Here is a 10,132-nt window from a genome sequence, read left to right on the forward strand (position 1 = left end):
ACTCCGTCAGGTCCCGGCGCTGGCTTCTCTCACCGCGCTCCACCAGGCCCCGGCGCTGGCTTCTCTCACCGCGCTCCACCAGGCCCCGGCGCTGGCTTCCCCGGCCACACTTCACCAGGCCCCGGCGCTGGCTCCCCATGCCTCACTCCGTCATGGCCTGGCGCTGGCTTCTCTCGCCACGCTCTACCAGGCCCCAGCTTCTCACGCCACGCTCCTCCAAGACCTGGCGCTGGCTTCCTCAGCCGCGTTCCTCCAGGACCTGGTGCAGGCTCCTCATGCCACGCTCTTTCAGGTCCCAACAATGGCTTCTCTTCCCACGCTCCTCCAGGGCCCGGCGCTGGCTCCTCATGCCACGCTCCTTCAGGTCCCAGCACTGGCTTCTCTCGCCACGCTCCACCAGGCCTCGGCGCTGGCTCCTCACGCCTCACTCCTTCAGGTCCCGGCGCTGGCTTCTCTTGCCACGCTCCACCAGGTCCTGGCGCTGGCTTCTCTCGCCACGCTCCTCCAGGCCCCGGCGCTGGCTCCTCACGTCACGCTCCTTCAGGTCCCAGCACTGGCTCCTCACGCCATGCTCCTTCAGGTCCCAGCACTGGCTTCTCTCGCCACGCTCCACCGGGCCTCGGCGCTGGCTCTTCATGCCTCACTCCGTCAGGGCCTGGCGCTGGCGCTGGCTTCTCTCGCCACGCTCTACCAGGCCCCAGCTTCTCACGCCACGCTCCTCCAAGACCTGGCGCTGGCTTCCCCAGCCGCGCTCCTCCAGGGCCTGGCGCTGGCTACTCACTCCACACTCTTCCAGGCCCTGTTGCTGGCTTCCCCAGCCACACTTCACCACGGCCCGCCGCTGGCTCCTCACGCCTCACTTCTCCACGGCCTGGCACTGACTTCTCTCGCCATTTTCATCTGGGGCCCGGCGCTGGCTTACCCAGCCAAGCTCGACCAGGGCCCCCTTCTTCACTCCCCTTTCCTCCCTTGTTTGTGTATTCCACTGTTTCTTATAAAGTCCTCTATTGGCCACGCCCCCAGTGCACACCTGTTCCCAATCAGACAGCAATGAGTTGGCTTGTTCAGGGGCTCTCTGGGATTTGTAATTCTGACAGAATAAAACAAATAAAAATCTACAGTCTCCCCTGTTACAGGGCTATCCTCCTTAAATCGGACTTGGAGGTGATCATCCATGCTTTTAGTTTACTGCTCTCTTTGACTCTGTCTGAACAAATCTTCTATCGCTCGTCTCCAGATTGTCGAGGACGTCGCAGAAAAGCTTTTAACAGGAACTAAAAGAAGGGCACACATCACACCACTTTTATTCTTATCATATTTGTTACCACTCAAACTTAGATTTTAAAATCGTAGTGGTAACTTTTAATGCTCCAAAAGGACAAGCTCCCAATTATATTTCTGATCTGTTGACCCAATACACCCCCAATCGATCTCTACAGTCCTTGGACCAAAACCTCCTGAAAATGCAGAGAACCAAATCAACTTGGACACAATATCATTGTTTACTGTTCAATCTTACCTTAAACTATATTTAGTGCCATTCAGCTCACAACACTACCTCAGTCATAATAATGACATTTCTTTACATCCCTGGACTTAATAGGAAGTTCGGAAAAAATGCTTTAAGTGTTCCAAAGAATGAACAATCTTTGTACTTGTTGTAGATCTTTTAACATTTAGAAGAGCTCTCTCAGTACACTTACAACCTGTTTTTATTTCCATGATCATAAAGGACCTGAAAGCATCTTCTTCTTTTGTGTTTAGTGTATGTAAACATCCTTCTGTTCTGTGCTTTGAAATATGCTTTGTGTCTGTTTAGTCTATACTTAACCTCTAGCATTATTGCATCTTATTTTGTATGTTTCTTTATATTTGTTTTTTTACTTAACCGTCATTTTCAGCTTTTCTTTTGTTATAAACCAAACAAGAACCCCTCGGAAATGAGATGATGCATCTCAGGAGGCTGGTCCTGCCATTGCTAATCAGATGTTTAAATTAATGTTAATGAGAAAAACTCCACACCGTTCTGATGGTCCTTCCTGTTCCCACTCCGATTATATTTTGGTTTATCATAAAAGCCTTCCCAGTTGTCTTTATTTATGGTTATTTTTGTCCAATAGTAAACAAGAAAAGAAAATGTTTTTTTTTCTAGGACATAGTTTCCCGCACTGAGCCAGAGGCGAGGTCCACTGCCAAGAACAGTTAATCAATTAACATTCATTTTCTTTATAAATATCTTCCATCTTCATAAAAATCCAACAAGAACTTGTTAAAAATACCATTTTCATTGGAGTTGGAATTTTTTAGAGTACGATGCAGTCTTTTATATCGGGTGAAAACAATATATATCTCGATATAAACCAAATAACTATACTTATCAAATTTGAATGCTCTGCATCTCAAAAATGAAATTTGTAATCATCAGTAAGTTGTTTACATCGCTTTTTATTACTTTTTAAATTAATTTTTGTCTTCTAGTTCTGACTGGATTCCATTAAAAATTGCCAAATGTTCTGCAGCTTCATCATCCATCCATCCATTGTCTTGACCGCTTCTTCCCTTTCGGGGTCGCGGGGGTGCCGGTGCCTATCCCGGCCACTGATGGGCGAAGGCGGGGTACACCCTGGACAGGTCGCCAGTCTGTCGCAGGGCAAACAACTAAGCCCCGGGTGGGATTCGAACCAGCTACCTCTTGATTATAAGACCGCGGGTTTAACCACTAGCCTACCCAAAGACCAGCTTCATCAACGTTTTGGCTAAACGTAGCACAGAAAAATGACCACAGGGATGTTGGACCCTTCAAAATAAAAGTCTATCGGGATAGACTCTTCTTCTATCTAGAAAAAGTTATATTGCGATATATTTATATTATTTTATTTGTCATTCTTAAAGTTGTTCAATTTTTGTCATGACGTCAAATGGTGGTAAAAAGTAAGCAACTGTGATAAAAATGCCACAGGAAGTTGTTTTTGTTAATTCTTTTCTTCTTTGAGCAGATTTCTGGTTCTGCGTTTATTCAAAAATCTGGTTAGGAAGTACAACAAAGGAAATAGCAAGGATCTAAAATAAACGTGGTACACAGAGGAACAGGGACAGTAACGGCAGCATCAAACCTGTTCATAATAATCTATATTTAGCTTCCATCTCCAAACCGAAATCAGCAAATATTTATGAAGACTTTCGTGCTGAATTTACACCTTCGTTTTCCTGACGTCGTTGGAGTCTTCCTTTATTTTGAAATGATTGCTTTGCGTCTGTTTGCTTGCAGTATTTCCTGCATTCGGTCTGACCTTTAAAAAGGATGACATCACGGGTTTGATTCTCCACAGACTCTGATTTGATTTGGAGAAATTAATTAAAGCGCAGGGTCAGAGTAAATGAGAAAATTCCACGGCTTACACGAGTTTTCTTAATGTGTTATATCCGAGGCCTTGATGTCTCCCTCGTGCAAAAGCCAACCGCTGTTTGATGAATGGTTAAAAACACGATTTATAAGGAAACTTCACAGGTTTACGTGCGGTTTTGTTCCATTTTCTGCAAAAAAAAAATCACTATGGAGCTTGGCTTTGTTTGTCAGAGCCAAGAATTTTATTTTAGATTAAAAACTCCTTTGTATCTCAAACGTTCTTTAAGTGTGGCTACATTGTTGTGGGTTAAAAAAGATAAAATCAGATCTCTGTGAATTAGACACAAATTGTCATTTGTATCTTTTCAAGAATCATCTCAAATGGAAAAGTGAACAAATAAGCTTGTCGCTGCCTGTGTGTCATTTGCACAAACAAATCAATTGCAGATAAATGTCATGATCAGTAAACGGAAAAAAACAGAAGTTGTTTTGGAGTCAATCAGGTTCCTTTGGAGGGTCCAACATCATTAAAAATGCTAAAAAAAAAACTGATTTTGTGTTGAAAACTGTCCTTTTTTACTTTTTATTTTAGGTATTTAAGTTCTTTTGTGCTAAAATTAACCAACATATTTATTTTTATTCACATTTGCATTTCAGAAACAGAAAAATATGTTACAAAGCCAAAGAAAACTTGGACTTATGAAGGTTGTAAATATTTAAATGCTATGAAAAAAATGCAACTATTTATAAAAAATAATCCAGATAAAAACATCAGCAGACCCAGATGTTTTTTTATGCTAATTAGGGGGATTACTATTGATTAAAGTGTGGAAAAATTGATGTTTAATCTCCCCTCTGACTAACCAAGATAATCAACAGTGAGTGGAAAGAGCAAACATGCTGATAAATCAATTGAGATTCAAACAAAAAACATATTTGTCAAACTAATAAATGATTACAGAAAGATGAGGTTAGAATTTTTTCATGCTAAAGTCGGAACTAATTCTGTTTAGTGTTCTTCCATTTCACTAACAAAGAGAAACCTCTACTGAAGTTAAGAGAAGATGAGAACTCCATTGACACTCTACAGTTTTAGAATGTGGATTTATACAAAAAGAACTTTGGAAGTTCAAGTGCTCAAACTGTGAAGCCTTGAATGAGACTGAAGGGAACCTGATGCCAGTAATAGTTTTTCATTGAGAGCAATTTTCTTTTAAGAGAGCATTCAATAAAATTGTTTGTTTTTATGAACTAATAAATGTCAAAGAATTTAAATTAATAATAATAAATAAATCAATATGATGAAATATATCTAGGGCTGTGAATGTTGCGCGATGAATAAAACAATTAATTTGTAATATATATTAATTGTGCGTCCTGCCGTGCAGCTGTGAGATCAGCGTAATAAAACTCAGTTTAAAATAAACTTTTTTTTAAACTCTGTGATTGAGATTTTATTAAATTAAAGACATAATATGATATTTATTTGTAGTTTTTGGACAAAACCAAGAAGGAAACTCCGCGAAAGGCAACAGTCCAAAGAAGACAGACACGCCCCCACCTGTGAGCAGCCGACCTGAAATCAAACTGGACCAAACTTCTCCCCCAAAAACGTTGTTTATTATTTTTCACAAGCATAATAAATAAAGGAAAAAGCTGGAAAAAAAAAAGGACAAACAGAATTCCAGGAAAAATATAAAATAGACAGCAGTGCTCTTAGGAAAGGAATTATTTTTGGGGCTGCATGGTTTGACTTCAGCCTGGATTTTTTAGTATTTGTAAAAAATATTTAACCTAGTATGAAAAAAAATACCACTGAATGTTTTACAGTAAAATTCTGGCTACCAGTTTTCTACTGTAGAAATGAATGTATGTCTTTGTTCATATTTCAGTGTTACACTGTATTTTTCAACAGTTAAATTTAGAAATATTACCCAAAATAACTGCAAATAAAGAAATTGTTTTTTACTGTAATGTTTATTTTTTTATTTTTAAATTCTGGCAACCACAGTTGCCAGTTTTTTTTTTTTTTTCTTTTTTTACAATAACTTTTTACAATGTAGTCATAAGAGGAAAATAATAGATTTGTAAATTTAAAGTATTTCAGAACTAAACAGAGGGAATCGGCTGACCATTTACCACTCTACTACATATAGTATATAAAACTGACCAAACAGAACCTGAAGTGCCTCATAAGAATATCTAAAGAATAAAAGCAGGTTGAAATTACCACACCGAGGTTACAACATGAAACGGGGGGGAAAAAACCTCAAAAACCCAAAACACATTTACAAGGCAATTAAAAATTCAACTGGGTGTTTTCGTCTATGAAAGCTAACAGGAAATTTATTTGAGTTCAAGTAATTAAAAAAAACCTGAAATTGACTAACCTTAAACAAAAAAAAGTTTTGTACTAATGTATAACCATCCATTTTTCAGTCCCTTTTGGGTCATGTGGTTGCTGGAGCCTATCCTAGCTGCTGTCTGTCGCAGAGCCTCACGCTCACACATTAACCTGTCGTGGCTTTGGGGGTTTTGGTGTTCCAGGCTGCTGTGCTCCTGATTGGCTGCAGCTGTTTTCATTTGGTTAATTATGTTGCCAGTATTTAGGGGTTCTCACACTGTCACTGGTGCTGGAATGTGTTTCCAGTTTTGGTAATGGAAATATATTGTGGATATTGACCTTCCTGCATTTGGGTCCTTTGGGGGAATCACCAATTAACCATGAAGCATTTTTTTGTGAGGATTCGAACCTTCTTACTGAGAGGTAAGAGTGCTAACCACTACACCACCGTGCAGCCTGGTGCTGGAACTAAAATGAGTACAAAAATACTCAATATTAATGAGTAATGCTGTGTTTCCGCTAAAAGTAAGTGTTAATGTCGTCTGTTTTGTAATTTTGCCGCTACTCCAAACAGGAAAACTGTGAGTTGCAACAGAGTTAAAAAAAAGTCTAATTGAAAGTACTTGATAGAAACTTCAGTAATTGAGGACGGTGTCTAGGAATATCCAAGTACTGAAGGCCGTTAAAGTCCCACCTGGATTATCGTTTTATCTATTTTCATTTATTTTAATTATGATGATGCCGTTTTTAGCCTAAATCTAGAAACCTGTGTTGTCTTCTACGTATTTTCTGCAACAGTTTATTAGAAATTTGCCTCTAAGTTGTGGGCGGGACCATTGTCCAGGAAGAACAACCCCGCCCCCTTTCCCCTCGCCGTTGCAAAGCAGAACATGCCCCCCAAGCGTATTTTCTGCATCACAAATTTGTGCTTTTCATATTGAATTTTATCATCTGCTCCTGATTTAAAACAATTTGAATAAATAATTACTCAGGAATATAATTTTATTTGTTTGTTTTATATATCATGAGAAAAATGCCACAGCAAAAATATTTATGGAATTGGTTAAACCTGGAGCTGAATAAGAAATATCAGTAAAAAATATCTTTCCATTTTAGCCGGCGCCATCTTTGAGTGCTGAGACTGTTTTCTTACGATACTTAAAGCAGAAACCATTGACTCTCCCTCTGATTGATCAGGTTCTGTTTGAAGGAACATCATTTTCAGGGTTGATTGGACTTTACAGGAGCCGCCACAAACACGTGTCTAAATATGCAAAAATGTTATTGAAACTAAAAGTCTGCCGAAAATACAAATTTTTAAGAGGGTGAATAACAGTAAGTCTGCTTAACTATTACAAGATTGGCTGTTTAAAGAAAATTATAAAAAAGTTCCTTTGTATTCAAATGGCTACAAATATTTTAAATATTCAAAGTTACATAAATATGCACAAGCTTCATCTTCATAATTGTTTGAACAACCTCTTAAGAAAACGCTGTTGCCTTGAAAGAATAATAACCGACTGCAGATTCTACTGAGTCTCTGTGGAGCGTTTCAAAACTGCGTCAAAACTGAGAAAAATCCAAAGAAAAACACATAAAATCTTAAACATTTAAATTTTGTAACCGTAAACAAAGAGATTTAGAGTGGAAGAGCTGTCTTATTTTGGTAGATGTCACGGTTTTTTGTCCAGATTTTTAACCTTTTTGTAATATACAGTCTTATGTTGATGTGTTTTTATTGTGTTCCCATGTACAATATCTCATGTTCTTGGTTTATCCTGTCTAAGGATTTAAATAGCTTTATTGGTATGATCTAAAAAAGTTACATCTACCACTGTTTGGGTAGATGTTCATTAATATGCGTTGATTAAATAAATATATTCATAAATAACTACACGGTAAACCTCTATGAACATGATGGTGTTTGTGATGATGCTCCGATTGGTACTTTGAGCTGTAATCTTTAGGATTTAATACGCTAAACATTCATCATTAAGGGGTTGACCCATAGATAATGTGGATTTTTGGGTTTTCTAACCCCTGCAGGAAACTAGAAAGGACAGTCTTCATCTTAAGACAAGCGAAGGTGAGTCTCACAGTTCCCTTGAGAGTATTCTGTTGAAACAAGTCAAGAAATAGCCAGTGAGGCCAAGTGGGCCCCAAATGGTTCTCTGGTAGAAATAGGGGTACTGTAGAGGTTCATTTCTGTTCCTTAAGGTACAATCTGGATTAATGTACCCTCCAGGGATCACAAGTGAACCTCAGGGTACTCATGTGTTTTTTATAAGGCACAAATTAAAGGGGTACAAAAAGTGTTGGGGGGACGCCAGAGGTACCTCTAAGGGTACCACCCCAGTGACAAACCATTGTACCTCTAAAGGAACAATCTGGTCCTACTGAGAGTGTCTAAAGTGGGCAAAAAATGTGGCCTCCAATTAGGTTTGTCTGGTGTTTACCTGGTGGCCTCACCTGTGTTTGCCCACATTGGCTTAAGTTGGAACTTGATGGACCCAGTGGACACCGTAGTGAGCAGGGTCGTGGCCAATTGGGACCCACCATTCTGTCCCCTGTTAAACCCTATGGGGCCCACTTGAACGCCACATGGGCAACGCAGATTACCCAATAGGCAGAAGAATAACTGCCCCAAAGATAGTCCTTACAAGGGGACTAGGGGAGGCTGTGGTGCAGCAGTAGGGTCATTGCCTCCTGATTGGAGGATTGTGAGTTCGATTCCCAACCATGTCCTTTTCTACCTTCGAGGAAGGTAGAAAAACACTATATAAGTATACACGATTCACCATAAAAATCCTTTTGGACACCACTAAAGCTCCAAATGCCCCTAAAAGTGGAAGGTCCATAAGAAGAATTCAGATTCGGCCTGTGTCTCACTTTCATCTACCTTCAACCTGCATGCCTATATTTCACTATACAGTCTGCTGCTGGTTTTCCAGAAATTTTGCCTCATTTGCTGCTGATTACCTGGATCAGGTGCGTTTAGCCAATAAGGAGCTTCAATGGGAGGTTGGTTGGAAAGCATGTAGGACTTTGGAGTTTGTCACCCCTGCTCTACGGACTTACCAAGCGGTTTATGACCTTCCTATTTTGTGAGGCTCACCGTACTGATTTACTAGGGATGTAATGATTCAGTCAAGTCATAGCTAGTTTTAAAGTCACGGTGCTCTTCGTAACTAAAAGACAGGCTACGAATGAGTCCATGAAAACCAGCGCATGATGTCCAACATTCTCTTCTTCACAGTCACCGCCCAAATCCGGATAAACGGAAGTTAATGGGTGAATGGATGGTGGATTTTAGCCCTGAACGATGTCCTGTGCGGCACATTCACATGCCTCTGTTCCTCAGTTTGGAGGATAATGGCAAAGCAAGCAAAAACACAAGCATGGCAAATGAAAGCAACTGAAATATAGCGTTTCCGCTCTGTGACTTTGGTTGGAAAAATGTTCTTTTATCAAATGGAAAAAAAAAAGTCTCACACACACACAAGATGAAGCTTTTAAATTCCAGTAAAACTAGAAAGAACATTTGGAGAGTGCTGTTGTTCATTGATTTAACACTGAAACTATCAGGCTCCTCTGATGATATGCTAATGTAGCCCGCTGCTGCTGGAGCCTGTCAATGTCACCGCACGCTCCAGTTCAGATGCGTGCCATGTTGAAAGTGACATGCTACAAGGTCAGATTAGCTTCACAGACAGTCGTACAAAAGCCGCGCTGCAATGACAAAGAAAAGTTGGAGTGCACAAGGTTTATTTCAAAGCTTGTCTGAAAAATACTAAAAAGAAACTACATCAAAGGCTCTTATTTATGTCAGAATCGGCTTCTTTTGGAGCTCTTTTAAACCTTAAAAGTGACAAAACTTCATAGGGTTCATAGGCGGAGCTAAAAAACAATAAATCTATTATTTGCTTTTTGAACTGGAGGGTCGGTCATATTAGCAACACAGCAGGGATCCAGCAAAATTTGTATTTTTAATTTTTTTTTTCATCAAATATTGACAGATGAAACGGTTCAAGAATATTTGTGGAGTAATTACACTAAAACTGTTTTGTGGATCCAAAAATAAAGACGATTGATGTCAAAGTCAAGGCCCGGGGGCCGGATCTGGCCCTCCAGGTAATTCTATCCGGCCCTCCAGATCATTTTAATTTTATTGTTAATAATGACCCGATGTTATCTTGTGCTTATTTCGAACTTGTAACATTTTGACAAGATATATTTTTATGGAGAGTAAAATATTGAAAGTTATTTAAGGTTGGAATAATATTCCTGCCTTTTTATTTACAATTATGCTAAAACGTTACAGTTTAAAAGTTTTACAAATTGGCATTCTGCTAGCTTTTTGGACAATTTTGGGATTTATCAAGATATTTTAGACTATTATATAGTTTAGCTAATATTTCAGCTACATGCTAGCTGTTTAGGCT

Source organism: Oryzias melastigma, linkage group LG20 (assembly GCF_002922805.2).
Source record: "Oryzias melastigma strain HK-1 linkage group LG20, ASM292280v2, whole genome shotgun sequence".
NCBI lineage: Eukaryota > Metazoa > Chordata > Actinopteri > Beloniformes > Adrianichthyidae > Oryzias > Oryzias melastigma.